Below are 15,857 nucleotides of genomic sequence, written 5' to 3'. Positions count from 1 at the left end.
AGGGCTTGCCACTTCTTTGGGTTCCACCCAGGAAGTTAGGAAATTGGTTCAGGCTGGTAGGGCACAGGGATTTCCACTAGCATATAATTCTTTTGGTTCACATCTGATTCATCCTCTCTGTGGCCCAAGGACTCCTTTAGTATGGGTGGGAGGGATGAGAAAAGCAAAATAATAACAGGAAATAATGGGATGGGAACCACTATGGTTAATATGTCAATATCACCCTGCTTCCACAAAGAATCTGCCATTTGGCCACATGACAGAAAGAATCAGACTTGAAGAGTAGAATTGAGTTGGGTGAATGGTGGAATGGCCAGCAACAGCGCATCAAGTCCTTGTATTTCAAATCTCAGATTTAAAGGCTTATGTCATGTCAGGCCCATTCAGATAATCTCCCTATTTTAAGACCAACTGACTTGGAACCTGAATTCTATCTGCAAAATCTCTTTACAGTAGCACCTAAGTGTGTGTTTGAATAACTGAGAGAAGATGTACGTACATGAGGGGCTCATCTCAGAATTCTGCCTAGTATACTGCCTTATGCTTTATATGTGAGTTTTTGTCTTCACATATATTATTTCATTTTACCTTTTTCAATAACCACATTAAATATGCAGGATGGTATTATGACCACTTAAAAAATACATATGAGGAAGTTGGAGCAATGAAAGGCAGTCAGTTGGTAATAGAGAAGGAATTAAAACCCTTTCTCATTCAGTGCTTTGTCTTTTAATGCCATACCCATCATTGCTTTCAAAAAAATTAATAATCAAATTTGGATATAATAGAAATGAAGAGCAATCATGGTCTAATGTAAGTAGATTTGCTTCAATGTAAGAAGACTTACATTGTATTCAGTGTATTCTAATCCATTTGTATAAATGTTTACATTAAGGAAGGATTAATCATGTTGAAATAATGGTTTACAGCAGAACCCTTTAAATTGTACCCATTATCACCCCTACCTGCTTAGTGAATAATGATGATAAGTAGTATTTGTTAATCTTCTACAGTGTGCAAAGTATTTCCATCCATGTTTTATTTGCTTTTGTGCCCACTGTCAATGAAAATTATATTTATTGTAATAAATGCTTGTATGTGTGAAAATGATTTAGGAAATTCATTTAAATTAAGTTTAAACTGATTTTCATCTATAAAAATTTGCATATTTACTGAATTTTCAGGAGTATCCTTTTGTGAAAAGTTACATGTCCCTGGAGGAGGTGTAGGTACAGGGGTGTGTGTATGTGTCTGTGTGTGTTCGTGTATAAGAAATGCAAATGTAAACCATGTCTATGGTATTTCTTTGTAGTTGCATTGGCACATTGGTGGTTGTATTGACAGAGTGGAAGCAGGGACAGAAGCTGTGGAGCAGGATATGTGTATGAGCCTGTGTGTGGTAGTGACACACAGAAAATGACTAAAAACAGTGAGAAGAAAAATTGCAGAGTGAGAGACCAAATTGGAGAGAGCACTTAAGTATCTGGTTGCAATGAACACGAATTCTCCTTTGCTTGACTCTGATGGGAAAGCTAGTTTTTTCATACCTAGCCCACCTTCCACCTCCCCTTCTTAGTTCTGATAGCTCAGCCACCTGAAGGAGAGTAGCTTGAGAGGGAGGTATGAGAACTCCTATGCTGCTGAGAACTCTCTTTGCCTCTTTCCTATCTCTCAGAGAGGCCATATCTAGTTCCCCACTATGAACAGAGTCATTGGCTGCAAGGGAACAGATTTTAGGCTCCTGTATTCCCCTCCAAAAGTAGTAACATGTACTGAGAAGGGCTTTTTGTCACCGACAGCAATTTGATCATGGGTAGTTGGGAAGAAGGCTTTGTACTTAGGGGGTCTAAAATGTATTTGGGGGAGCATTTTCAAGATGTATACTGAAAAGGAAGGGAGAGGACTGAAGGATCTCTGAGTAGGGCACAGCCTATCAGAATTGCATTGTTGGGGCTAAAAGATAGAAATGTAGGTTTTGGAGATGATACCAAGAGATTCCACCCCTGAGAGGGAATTGGGTGCTGTGTAATCTCTTCAGATGTTAACTTTAGAGGGAGAAATTACTTCTTTATACTACTTGATAAAAAGACAACAGTTCTAACACACTGATTTGTGATTTTGATACATATCAGTTAGCCAGGCCAGAAATCTACCTTGCCACTAATTCACAATATTTGCTTCCTAAGGCGAAGTAGACTGGAAAATGAAACCCTCTTCTTTTTTTATAGACAAACAAAAAATCCCCCAAACCCACCCATACACAAACACGATTAAAGACAAGTCCAATTATATCTCTTCTTTTGGTCTTGACATTAGAGACTGGTTAAATATATCAACTTTGGAGTTGGGATAGAACTGGATTTTATTCCCATTCTGTCAATTAATACCTAAGTGGGCACTGGCAAATCATTTTGCCTTTCTGGCCTCAGTCTTTTCATCCGTAAAATGGGGGATAAAATTGGTACTTTCCTTACAAGGTTATATTGAGTATTAAATGAGATAATAAATTTAAAGTATGTAGTACAGTGCCTGGAACATAATAAAGTGTTCAATAAATGTTAGTGGTTATCAATATTATAAATAACCAGTTGAGGAAGTTGATGTGTATTGCTACTTTAAGACCAAGAAGACCCCTTTGCCTGCAAAAGACAGCCTCACGGCCTCTGCCTTTCTCCTACTGAGTGCTTTGCCCATTAAAAGAGAATTTTTTTATTTTATTTTTTTCAGATCTTTATTGTAATATAATAGGTTTACACTGTTGTGTTAGTTTCTGCTGTAGAACAAAGTGAATCAGCTATATGTATACATACATCCCCATATCCCCTTCTTCTTGAGCCTCCTTCCCACCCTCCCTATCCCACCCCTCTAAGTCATCACGCATCATCGAGTTGATCTCCCTGTGCTGTGCAGCAACTTCCCACTAGCTATCTATTTTACATTTGGTAGTGTATATATGACAATGCTACTCTCTCACTTCGTCCCAGGTTCCCCCCCCCCCGGGAATTTCTTTTCAGATCTAATTTCTAAGCAGTCTCACTGTGAGTTCTATAGGACATTGAGTAAGATAGGGAAACAGTGTAAGGCATGCAGGGCTGTGGGCTTGGATCTTGGATCTTGGGCTGAGAAAAGGATTTTATTTCCATCAAGGAAGCAGTATCGTAAAATGGGTAAACTTAGGAGAAAAAAAAAACCCAACAATTTGGGCCATACAGAAGAGCATTTGTTTTCAAGTGGATTAAGGGAGGATACTGAAGAAAGATGCTTAACAAGGAGCACAGTGAAAACAGTCATGGACCTTTGTATTGATAAAGGGTGATGATAATAGTAGTGAACACTTCTGAAGGTGGTTGTGAGGATTAAATGAGATAATACATGTAAAATGCTTAGCATGATGTCTGGCACACATAGCAAACTCTCAATAGATATTAGCCATAATTCTTATTAATATCATACAAGCTCTGTTACCACTTCTTAGAGATTATGACTCAGTAGATTTGAAGAGGGACCTAGGGATTTTCTTTTTGTAAAATTTCCTCCAGTTGATTCCTAGGCCTTAATTGGAAGCATGTTGTCACCTGTGATCGTGTCATCTCTACTTCCACAAGGCACTCTAGTCACCCTACTTCAGGGTAACGCCCAGTACTTCACTAGTGATTCTTTTAAAAATTTTCTTTTAAATTGGAGTATAATTGCTTTACAATGTTGTGTTAGTTTCTGCTGCACAATGAAGTGAATCAGCTATATGTATACATATATCCCCTCCCTCTTGGATCTCCCTCCCCTCATCCCACCCATCTAGGTCATCACAGAGCATCGAGCTGAGCTTCCTGTGCTCCATAACAGAGTACATACTGGAGTGCATAGTGGAGTAACATAGCCATGTCCTGGAAGCTGCTATGTAGAATTGATTATATCTCTGGAAATTTGCGCCATTCTGGATTAAGAAGAATGTCTTCTATTTGCTTACCAACAATAGCCATCATCTTGGACCAATTTTGAAAACAAATCCCTTAATGAAATTATTTTCTCTTGATAGCAGACTTTTTTTTTCTGGAAATGTCCAGTCAGTGCTTTCTCTTCACCGGCCTCTCTTTTCTCTATGCTTAGACCAAAGTGTTTTTGTATGTTGTAGACTACTAAAGGGAGCGGAAGTTCATTTAGAGTGGCAAGGCAGGTGGATTAGTTTTGGCATCCTGGATTTGGAGCATGAATGCAAGAGAAGGGTAGAAAGGGCAGCCTGGCACTTGGGACTTTTCTGGCCAGCTGTGTGGAGGTTTGCCCAATTCTCAATTCATTCCACTCCCTTCTTCTGCTCTAACATCAGACAGCCAAACAGGCCTTTTCATACTCAAAGAATTAAGGGCAAATAGTGTTCTACAATTATTCATCACGACCAAAATCCTAGAAAGACAAATTCTCTTGAATGGCCCCATTTAGAAGCAAAGTAAAGGCAATAGAGACTGTTGTGGAAAGCAATTGAGGCTTCAGTGAAACAAGTCTCATTATTACCATTTTTTAATTTCAAATCTATAGACACAACATGGCTATTTACCCCTACTCCAGTCTGGAAATGTGAGATGACGGATGAGAGCCATCTTTTCCCTTACTTTATCTGTTGAATCAAGTTCCAGGAGCACCTCTTGCCAAAGCCGCCTCCTTTCATCCTACTTCTCAGAAAAGCAGGCTTTATAACAGAGACACCACTTACAGAGGAGGAAACTGAGGCTTAGAGAGGTCAAATTATTTTCTCCATGTCTTGCCCAGTGGTGGAGATATTCAAACCCATGTAATCTGACTCCAGAACCCCAACTATTAAGGTTAAACTGCCTCTATGTGTATTTTGCCAAAAGCTCTATAAGAAATTCTGATTGCATGCCTAGTTAAGAACTCTTGATTTATTTCTTGAATCTTTAAAAATTATTTGAAGTATTTTAGTAAAATAATATATAAACACAGTAACAAGTTCAAATTATACAACAGATCATGCAGTGAAAAGTGAGTCTTCCTCTCCTACCCCAGTCCCACAGTTCTCAATCGTCTCCTCTCTAGAGGCAAATGTTATTTTTCTGCATGTCCTTCCAGAAATAATCTGAGTATATACTGCTCCATATATATCCTTAGGAGATAAGTGGAAGCATATGATACATACTGATGCTTCCCGTCTAACTGAGAAATCCTGCCTTGGCAACTAACACCATCTCCAAGATCCAAGAAAGTCTACTAGCCAAACACAGGTGAGGACAGGATGGATATGTTGTTTTATATACCCATGAAAAACCTGGTGACGTAAAGAATTCATTTTGTAGTTTCAAGCAGTTAATCTGGATAGGAAGTGACTCCTTCTGGAAATGTCTGCTTTGAGGAGCTTATGCTCACTTGGGTACATGCTGGATGGCATTGCTCCCTGAGTGCAGGGATCTCCTATGTCTTATAGAGGATTGTATCCTGCTCAGTATCTAATGAGCTTAAGTTCCTTGTGTGTATACGCTGGGTGTTCAGTCAATGCTGGCTATATGTAAAATTTGTTTTGTTTGCTTAAAAAAATATCCTTGCAATGGAGGCTGGATTACTCCTATGATAAGTCCTTTTATTCTCTACTTTGCTTTTCAGTACCAAGGTGCTCTGCACTCTTAATGTATACAAATTTTGAATCATGCTGAAAATCTAGTTTGCTACACACTGGCAAAGATTGCTGGTATGGACCAGAATGGTACAAAAATGAAATCCTAATGAGTACTTTCAGAAAAGCATTAACAAAATATCACCTAGCACCTGAGGACCACAGGAACACAAACAAAATATCACCTATTTATTAAAAAAAAAAATGTTTTGCTCCAAGTTGTGAAGAATTGGTGTTAAATTTCTAAACAACAACTACTATCAGTTTGGGTGGGGATAAAGTTTATGATAAGATTATGGGTGTGGGAAATAAAGGTAGGATATATATTGCATAGTCAAAAGTAAGGCATTGGAAAAACTAAAACATGAACACTAAACTGGAACAAATCACACTAATTAGCTAAATATGGTGGGCAAATGGATATAGCAGAAAAAAGCAGAGATTTTGGAGTTGAATAGACTTAGATTCCAATCCAATTTTGCTCTTAAGGACCTTGAGCAACTTCTCTCTGCGCCAGTTTCCTCATCCGTAAAATGGGTATGATCATGATTAAAATTTTTTTAAATACATTTTTTAAATTGTAGTATAGTTGATATACAATGTTATGTTAGTTTCAGGTATACAGCAAAATGATTCAGTTATACAGACACATGCATTCTTTTTTAGATTCTTTTCCATTGTAGGTTACTATAAGATACTGAATACGGTTCCCTGTGAAAATCATCTTATTATAAAATTAACTTAAGCAAGCTAAACATTCATCAAAAACAAACAAATAATCCTTTTATTATCAGAGGGAAACAAAACCTCCAAAACACCTAGTAATATCTTTCCTTATTAATTTTTCCCTTAATAGCCTATACTTATTTTCACAATTCACTTTGAATCTTAATTTTATACACCAAAGCCCTTTAAGAGTTTCTCTTTGACTCGAGTTTATTACCTTTCTCAGTGTGGAAGGCAAACTTCTAAGGTGACTCTCAGTGATCCCCAGCTCCTGGTATTCATGCCCTTGTGTAATCCTCTTTGGGCTGCATCCAGCGAATGACTTCTAAGGAATAGAATACAGCAAAAATGGGGGAATATCACTTCTGTGACTAGGTAATAAGACTGTGACTTCCATCTTGCTAGCTGACTCTCTCTCTTGCTGGCTTTGCTGAAGCAAGATGCCATGTTGGAGAGGCCCACTTGGCAAGGAACCAAGGGTGGCATCCAGCCAATAGCCAGTGAGGAAGCTTGGGCTGACAGCGTGTGAAGACCTGAGTCCTGCCAACAAGCACACAAATGAGCTTGGAAGTGGATCCTCTTAGTCAAGTTTTGAGATGCGACCCCAGACCTGGCCAACACCTTAATTATAGCCTGTGAGAAACCCTAGAGCAGAGAACCCCGTTTAGCCATGCCCAGATTCTTGACCCACAAAAACTGTGAGATAATAAATGTGTTATTGTAAGCTGCTAAATTTTAGGGTAACTTGTTATGCAATAGGTAACCAATATACCTAGAATGGACTTTCTAGTACTGTTTCCTAGAAGTCAAAAGAATGATCCTTGCTGAAATTTCAATATAAAAATATAATAGCAATAACATTATCTATCATTTATTGAACATTTCATATGTGCTAGGTATAGTATTGCTTTACTGTACTAAATTCATTAACTTATTTAATTTTCATGACAACTCTCTGAGGTAGGCATTATGATCTCCACTTTGCAGATTAGGAAACTGAGTCTCAGAGAGCTGAATTAACTTATCGAATGTAAAACAGTCACTTGTAGTACTTCAAAACACGTGCTCTTAATTAAATACAATTGGCTTCATCACAATACGATGGCTTAAGATGTACTCTGTGCTTAGCTCAGTGCTTGGCACATTGGAGGTGCTCAGTATAGGTGAGCTATGAGTATCACAACCTTGAACTCACAACAAAGAGCCTCTGTGTCAGCCTGCATTCAAAAACCAGCTCCTCACACCCTGCTAGGGTACACGGTCTTGCCCAGAGTGGTCACAGTGGTCCATACATCCTGAACAAGGTCCTGCTTCACCAACTGATCTTAACAACCCATCCCAATACGTCCTCTCGGAAGGCCAATCCAGCATGTTGCAACGTGCTGAACTCATTTCCATTCTGCTTGGGTGCTGCCATTGAGCTCTGGGAGCTCTCGATCTGCTCATATGGGTTACCCACGCCCATATACAGATGCTGGGCTATTTAGAATAGTGATTGAATTTGAGGCACCAGTTGCCTTCCAATGATCTGTTGCAGTTGAAATTAAATACTCCTTTCTTTTATACCTCTACAAGGCTTGGTTAACTCCTATTTACAGATGGGATTTTACAGCTAGCATATCTTATAGAGCACTTACCCTAATGATAATAACAGAAGCACCTTACAATTGTGTCAGCTTGACTGTTTATAAAACACTTTCGTATGCATCTCATTTGATTCCATGGCACTTCATCTATGCCTTATGAGATGAATGACTTTCTACCTTGTATTATAGCTATTTATATACATGAGGCAGTATGGTCTGGTGGAAAAATCACAGATTCTGGCATCGGGTAGACCTGGATTTGAATCCCAGTTCCACCACTTACTAGATGTGTGGCTTGAATAAATTTATGATCTTCACGGAGCTTCTGTTTTCCTCACTTATAAAATGGGCTTAATCATGCTCATCTTATAGGGCTATTGTGAGGAATGAGATTAAAGTGCAGGACAATGAATAAGAACTCAACTAATATTTTCTCAAAAATATTGTTATTTTGCATGCTGATACCTAGCAAAATCTGTGACTATTCTCTACATTTGTGACAGGCCTGGCTGTGTCTTCTATCTTTTAGAAAGAAGCTCAATACATACTTCTTGAATGGGCAAGCCTGGAGGTAGTCAGGAAAGTTATTATCCTAGTAGATGGAGGTTAACCAGCCTGCTCAGGGCTCACATGGCTGATAAATGATAGAACCACAATTCAAATTCTGGTCATTTTCTGCCTAGTTCCATGGTCTTTTGGATTGGTTTCCAAGAATGATGTACTGGGAATAAATCTCCTGTAGAAGAGACCTACAGAGACCCTGGGCTGGGTTCTCCACTAGGATTCAGATCTCTTTGGGCATGCTCTAAAGAGCTTCCCCATCCCACTCCTTCATGAGTTACCAAGGAGACTTCTGAGAGTCATGTTCACATCTAGGTCCAATAATAGTGCCTTAGTTGTTAGAGGGTTTGGGCAAATCTGAGTATAGTCTATTGCCTGCCATTCAGATTTACCTACTGACCTAGTTCCCCAAGGATTTGTCTAAATAGACACAAAGGTTGCGGATAGTGAAAGTAAAAACAAGATACAAGCAGGAAAAATAGTAGTTTCTCTAAAGAACTCTGTGAGACATTGGAAAGGAGAAAAGGCAGCACAGCTTTTATACCGAACTAATTGAGAGTTGGCTCAGAACATAGCCAACTCGGGCACATGGGGTTTCCAGGGAACAGAACTCAGCTTTGGCACTTGGAGGGCTGTGGTACATCAGTGACACCAGGAGCAGCACAGAGCTGTAGATGCTACCTGGCCTCCAGTCATTGGCATAGCAGTAGCACCGGGGGCCATTTTGTTTTAAGAGTAGTGCAAGGGAGCATCGGTGGCTTGATGTGGCTCTGGAGGCTTCGGGAACAGGCAGAAGCAGTATCCTTGGTACAAGTGTTAAAGCCCTTATTATTCATGGTGAACACTGGTAGCAGTGATGAGGTGCCTGTGATATGGCTTTTTTTTTTTTTTTTTTGCCTGTGATATGGCTTTTATAGGTAGTGGAGGCCTAGGAAGTCCATAAGGCTGAGAAGGCTTCCTTATGAATAGACTTGAGACAATCACTGGGGAGTATGGAAATAGTGGAGGACCTAGAGGTACCATAATAATGGATTTGGGTGAAAACCAGAGAAATGCTATTTATGATTATTAATTTTTTTTAAACCTGTAACTTGGCATGATTTGGGGGATTCCAGATTAGTAACCTGACACCAAAAGTCAGATTGATAACAATTTACCCTGTAATCTGGAGCCCTTCCTTCTCCTGTTCCCTAATGTGAGAGGTACTAATTGTCAAAGGTAGAATCCTCCCTCCCTTCATCCTGCTCCAACACCTTACAAGTTCAATACTCTATGCTATCAAGCAGAATTCCTGGGAGCACAGACATTTGAAAGAGAGGTTTCTGAATGTGATTCCAAATCTCCATCTGACTATTTGGAGTAACTCAAGCCATTAGGCTAAAACTTCCAGGATGATTTGGATGAAGGTGGTAAGCACTCTGGAGCTTCTGAGGTGGTGGTGGGGGGGTAGGGTAGAGGAGGCAGGGGCAGGGAGGGGGAAGCTGCCCAGTATTAACAATGTGCACAGAGACTGCTAGCCATTTTAATTTGCCATTTTAAAGGGACATTAATGGTAGGATTTGACACCTTGATTTTCTAGAGATGGAGCTGCTTTGGGGCAAAGCCATCTAAACCCCCAGGGTTGACTTGCACTCCCCATTGTCTGGTTGACTGGTCTCTCTTACTTCCCATCTCCACCCCACAACATGCTTCAGTTCCTTCTCCTAGCAAAGCGGTAACAGTACAAGTTTGGCCACAGGCATCTAAGGCAGATGCTCCACACCTCTTTGGGAATCTCATGGCAATATTTTCATTCCAGAGAACATTTATGAAGTGCTCACATGCGTTGAAATCTTCATGGTTTGATCTCTCGTATTTAGAGTCCCAGCTAATGATCCTGCTAAAAAATAAAAATCCCAGTTTAAAATTCTGAAGCCTTTGGTTGCCCACAGAAGAAAGAAATGTATAAGTTTACAATCCATTCATCCTGCCCTCAAGTGTGCCTCCCCTGTCCTGACGTTCCCTATATACCTCTATTTTGATAATTAGGGAGCTTATTAGTATCAGTGGGATGCAGCTCTGTGCCCTCGTTGGGGGAAGGTGCATAAATCTGGGCATAAGGTAACCAGCTCTCAAGCTCTTTGGATGACAGTCCAGGGTGTTTGTAAAGATCAGCCCCTGCATTTCATTGTGGTGGCTGATTCTGGTAGGCTGGAGGGGAAGGTTAATAATGCCCAGTGGGTCCATTAGCTTTAGCCAAGTCTTTCTCGATGGACTAAAATGGAGTGCGGCTATCATCCACAGTGGCTTTCTCCCTGTGCTCATTAGTTAATGTCAGGGCTTTAACAGTGCAGAGCAAAAGCAAGCCTGTGTGTGTTTGCGTCCCCATTTGCCTTTTCCCTCACCAGCTGAGAGTAATTTATTTATCTCCACAAAGGGAAATATGCCTTAATGATAAGAATCCTGGCCTGTCAATTGGAACACCTTGATTCTAGAACTAGCATCACCTCTGACTTGCTCTATGACTTTGGATATATTAGTTAGATTTTCTGGGCCTTTGTGTCCTTTTCTGCAAAATAGGATGATCCTAATTCCGCCATCTCAGAGTTGTTGCATATCTTACGAGATAATATAATTGGTCATGCTTTGGACAGTGATTAGTGCTTTATGCCTATGAGATGATCACACCCAACAAATTCGGATTAGAGATCCCGTGCTTTTTTCACACACCTGCCAAGTCTTATTTAATGAGAATAACAACCCTTATAACTTTTTTAAACTAAAAATATAAATTGAATAACTGTATATTTTACAGAAACAAAAATTAAATTATAATTCAGTATTTTCCAAAGGGAAAAAGAAGAAACATCTTTTGCAATAAAAAGCATAGAGGGCATTTATCTACTTGGTGCTTCCAATGGATCCTTTTCAAAAATAAAAATACATTTCAGAACTGACCACTAGATGTCAGTGTTGGACAAGCACAGAGTTATTGGCAGTGGCTCCTGCATTAGCGTCTGGCTCCATTTCAGCTATCAAGTTTCTCTGCAAAGGAGAGGGAGTTTGTGTAACTGAAGCAAAGATTTTGCTTTCTCACTTCTCGCCCCATCTTGCGGAAAACAGCCTGATCCTCTGGGTAAGTCGCCGTTATCTTCACTTTCAGTGATTCCCTTTATAGATCTGCAGTCTGCTGAGAAGTTTAAAACACAAAATTGAACATGTGCTTAGCTCCTTGAAGGCCACATACTTGTTTTTCTTCACAAAGGTGCTTTTCTTTTTCCTGATCAGGCTTCTCGGCCTACCCTTTGTGTGAAATTAATCAAATTTAACAAGGAAATACTGCTCTGGGGGACCCAGGGTCCAAAGCTCTCAAATCAGGGTCTTTATTTTTTGCTACAGTGTGACACTTGCTCTGATTTCAGATCATTTTCTAAAAATGGCATCTACTTGGTGTGTCATTTTTAAAAAGAAAACGTGGTCACATTGTAGCTGTGCTAAACAACCTCTTTCAGTCCTCTTCCATTTTACACTTTTACTGGAAGGCTTGAAAAGAGGCGATGTAATTAGGTTCCAGTTGTCTCTGTGGCGCTCAGAGAGGCTCACCTTTCCTTGGGGGAAGATGAATTCCTGTTATGTTGGTTTCTTATCACATCCTGGATTACGGAGGAAATGTGCAGCGAATTCAGACTAAAGCTAGTGATAAAATCAACTTAGCTCTTTGAAAAGGCGACCTGCTCTGGGGTTTTGGAATTCAGACTTGAGGGACTACTCCTCTTGGACAATTTTCAAGGGTGGAGTAGTCAGTTTTTTGTGCCCCTCTTGCCCTTTATAGGAGGCCAGCTCAGACACATTTAGAAAACATTTTGTGGAGTAATTTGGAATTGCAACATCCCTTCCTTTGTTTACTTTTATCCCTTTTGCCCTCCAGTTGGCCAACAGGAAGAAAATGGTTTAGTGACACAAAGTCAAAGGTGGCTTTCTTTTTTGGCCACACTTCCTGGAGACCAGTGGAGGGGGCTGGATGTGACAGCACCTCCTGGTGCAGAGCAGTGCCCTGCTGCAGCATCCTGAGTGGCTGCTGGCCAGGAGCTGGCCTTGTCCTGGGGAATGAGTCATCAGGCATAAGTGGCTTGCTCTTGGAGGCAGACCTGGCATTGGTTTCAAGGTCCTTTTTGATCTGGTGCCAGTCTGCTCCCACGTCATTGCGTCTCAGCCTCCCTGGGTCTCCTCAGCGATGTTTGGAGTCTTGGAGGAAGAAAGGCCCCTCACCCTCTTGCAGGCTCATTTTCCATCACTTTGCCACTTCCCCGCTTGTGCCTGAGACCTTGTCCCTTCCCAGCTCCTGAAGGACCTTGTTCCCGTACACATCAGCTTCAGGCCTGGCACCTTCCACCTCTTCCCCTCCTTGCTGCTTCCCCTTTGCCTTCCTGCAAATGAGGGAGTTCAGAGCAATAGTTTTTGTGTTTTTTTAAAAAAAAAATTGTTTAGTTATTTTTATTTATTGGCTGCATTCACTCTTCATTGCTCAGTGTGGGCTTTCTGTAGTTGCGACGAGCGGGGCCTATTCTCATTGCGGTGGCTTCTCGTTGCAGAGCACAGGCTCTAGGCGTGCAGGCTTCAGTAGTTGTGACATGTGTGAGCTCAATAGTTGTGGCTTGTGGGCTCTAGAGCTCAGGCCCAGTAGTTGTGGCGCGTGGACTTAGTTGCTCCGTGGCATGTGGGATTTTCCTGGACTAGGGATCGATCCCATGTCTCCAGCATTGGCAGGCAGATTCTTAACCACTGTGCTACCAGGGAAGCCCCAAGAGCAATAGTTTTGAGGTCAGACATACCTCATCCACTTGCTACTTGTCTGACATGAGTCAAGTTCCTTTATTTCTCTGAGCTCTGGTTTCTTAATAACAGTATTTACCTTGCTGTGTTTTGTGAGGATTAAATGAGGTAAAGTATGTATGTAAAGCAACTAGCACGTTGTTGGAATTAAGGGATCCCTACCTGCTGCTGTTAATTTTGTTGTTTCTGACTATTCTACTAATTGTCTGCCTGCTTTCTTCTCTCTTTCCCTTCAACTGTTCAATATTTCTAATGACCGGGTTCTCCTTACATTTGCTTATTTACATTTACTCACTGTCCATTGCCTCTTGTTTTGGCAATTATATTTTAAATTGTCAAGGTTTTTCTTGTTCTCAGTTTCTTGCTTTTAGTATCCTGTCCATATTTTATTGATGCAAAGGTCATTTCCAATCACTCTAAAGAAAATAATTAAAATAAAAAAATTCTCTTTTGTTTCCAGAGTTACCTATATTCCAGGGTCTTTTAGTTTTTCGGGTTTGCTCAATTATTATCCCTTCTGTGCTTATTGAAATTTTATCTGTTTTTTTTCCAGGCCCAGCTCAAATGCCACATCCTCCACAATGTCATCCTTAATCCCCCAAATTAGAAGCAAGTTTTCCTTCCCTCCTTTACTTCTGTAACCCTTGCTTTGAACCTTATTACATAGCACCATATATGATATACCTAAGTGCTTGTTTTTGTGGCTCAATTTGACTTTCTTCTTGGAGTATAAATTCCTGGAGGTCAAGGACTGTGCTATATATGCTAGCCTCCCTGTGGGTGTTTTGTACTGGCCTCCCTGCCTTTATGGGGACAGGGAGGGACTTCACTGGTCACCACCGCAGTGTGAGAGTCATGTAAGACTTAAGAGTGTCCTAGTAGATCAAGGATTGCAGTGGTTGATGGAGAGTGTGATCTTTTCTAGAAATCTTTACAAATGGCTGTGTCCTCATTGGACTGAGGTGAGTGAAGTGGAGACCTGCTGCAAAATGAACTGTTGTGATTCTGTAAGGATAATGTCCATGGGTCCTGTGGGCCTGCATTGCTGGGATGCCCTGTCCCCCTGTAGCAAACAGCCAATAGCTTCAAAGTACGTGTGTCAACAGGGACCTGGCTGAGTAAGGGCTCAGCAGTGGATTTGGACCACATCAGGGTTTCTTCAGAGGGGATTAACGTGTATCTGAATGTTTTCACCCAAACTACCCAGCAGGGAAATCCTTCACAACAAACATCATAGTACAAATGAGAAGCTTACCTTTTTTTCCTGTCTGAGGCCTGTCAATCTCACAAATACAACACAAGGCAAGGCCAAGGCCAAGACCTGACTGATTCGACTGGTAAGGATACTCTGAGCCACTTTTAGGTTTAGATAGTTTAGTACTTACATAGGCAGTGAAAAGAAGAATAAGCTCAAAGTGCCAGCTTTATGTGGTCCTCGTCCCACACACTAAAAGGATAACACGGAAACAAAAGGGGGCCAGATGATCACAGCATGAGTTGTGGGACACTCCATTGCTGAGAAGCCCCATCTAGGCTGCTACAAAGTAGCTTTATATTCTGCATAATATATATTTCTATAAATTTATATTAGAAATTATATTTTGGGACTTCCTTGGCAGTCCAGTGGTTAAGACTCTGCGCTTCCACTGCAAGGGGCATGGGTTCGATCCCTGGTTGGAGAACTGGGATTCCACATGCCGCGCAGTGCAGTCAAAAAAAAAAAAAAAAGAATTCTAGAAATTATATTTTATATTTATATAAAATTTATATTTTATAAATTTATGTTTATATATTATATATTAAAGCAGTTAGATATTCTGAGAAGGCAAGGCAGAAAACCCCATACCTCACTGGGACATGGGAGGCAAAGAGAAACTGTCTCATGATGGCCTGCAGGGCAGGGGTGGAGAGGGTGGGGGTGGGAGGGGAAGGTAGACCAGTGGGAGATGGACTCGTAATAGATCTCTACAGGCCGCCTCCCGTCCTGTCATGTACCAGGAGAATCACAAAGCATCACAGAAGGCTTAGGCTGCAGTTCCACCCTTTGCAAGGCCGCCAGGGTGCATGGCAGAGCCGCTCCCCAGCATGGTTCATTGGTGCCTTCTCTGGAGCCTAGTCAGATGCTGGCTGCTAGTAACTTTGGTTTCTGCTTATAGAAAAGTTCTGAAGAGCACATTCCCCCAACCCCCGCAGCTGACACACACACACACACACACACACACACACACACACACACACACACACACACACACACAGACACACCCATACCCCCCTCCTTTTCTAGATTCAGAGTTTAGGTAGTTGCCAACAAAACTGTCTATACAATTTGCCCTCATTCTTATTTTTCATTCTGACCATTATGCTCCCTACTCAAGTTAGGCTGATTCACTTCCTTGCTTCCTCATGCAGGGTTCTTTCATTATAAGAAACATCTAAGAAGCTTCCTAATCAGGACAGGGATTGGCCTCTGAACCCGGGTCTCCTTGAGCCTGTCCCCTCTGGTTTACTGTCTTGCTCACTTTGTCCCAAACATTTGCTTTCTGCAGGTCTTC

The 15,857-nt window shown here is 41.0% G+C and overlaps 1 long non-coding RNA gene across 2 annotated transcripts in view; it reads left to right on the top strand.

Moving 5' to 3' along the window:
- Positions 1 to 14,795, top strand: part of LOC130842320 (uncharacterized) — a 166,276-nt gene extending 151,481 nt beyond the window's left edge. For both annotated transcript variants that reach the window (XR_009050402.1, XR_009050401.1), the window contains exon 3: positions 13,859 to 14,795. This is a non-coding gene — a long non-coding RNA (uncharacterized LOC130842320). The remainder of the gene's footprint in view (positions 1 to 13,858) is intronic.
- Positions 14,796 to 15,857: the final 1,062 nt, after the last annotated feature.

Source organism: Hippopotamus amphibius, chromosome X, assembly GCF_030028045.1.
Source record: "Hippopotamus amphibius kiboko isolate mHipAmp2 chromosome X, mHipAmp2.hap2, whole genome shotgun sequence".
Lineage (NCBI taxonomy): Eukaryota > Metazoa > Chordata > Mammalia > Artiodactyla > Hippopotamidae > Hippopotamus > Hippopotamus amphibius.
This window is presented reverse-complemented; position numbering and strand designations above follow the sequence as displayed.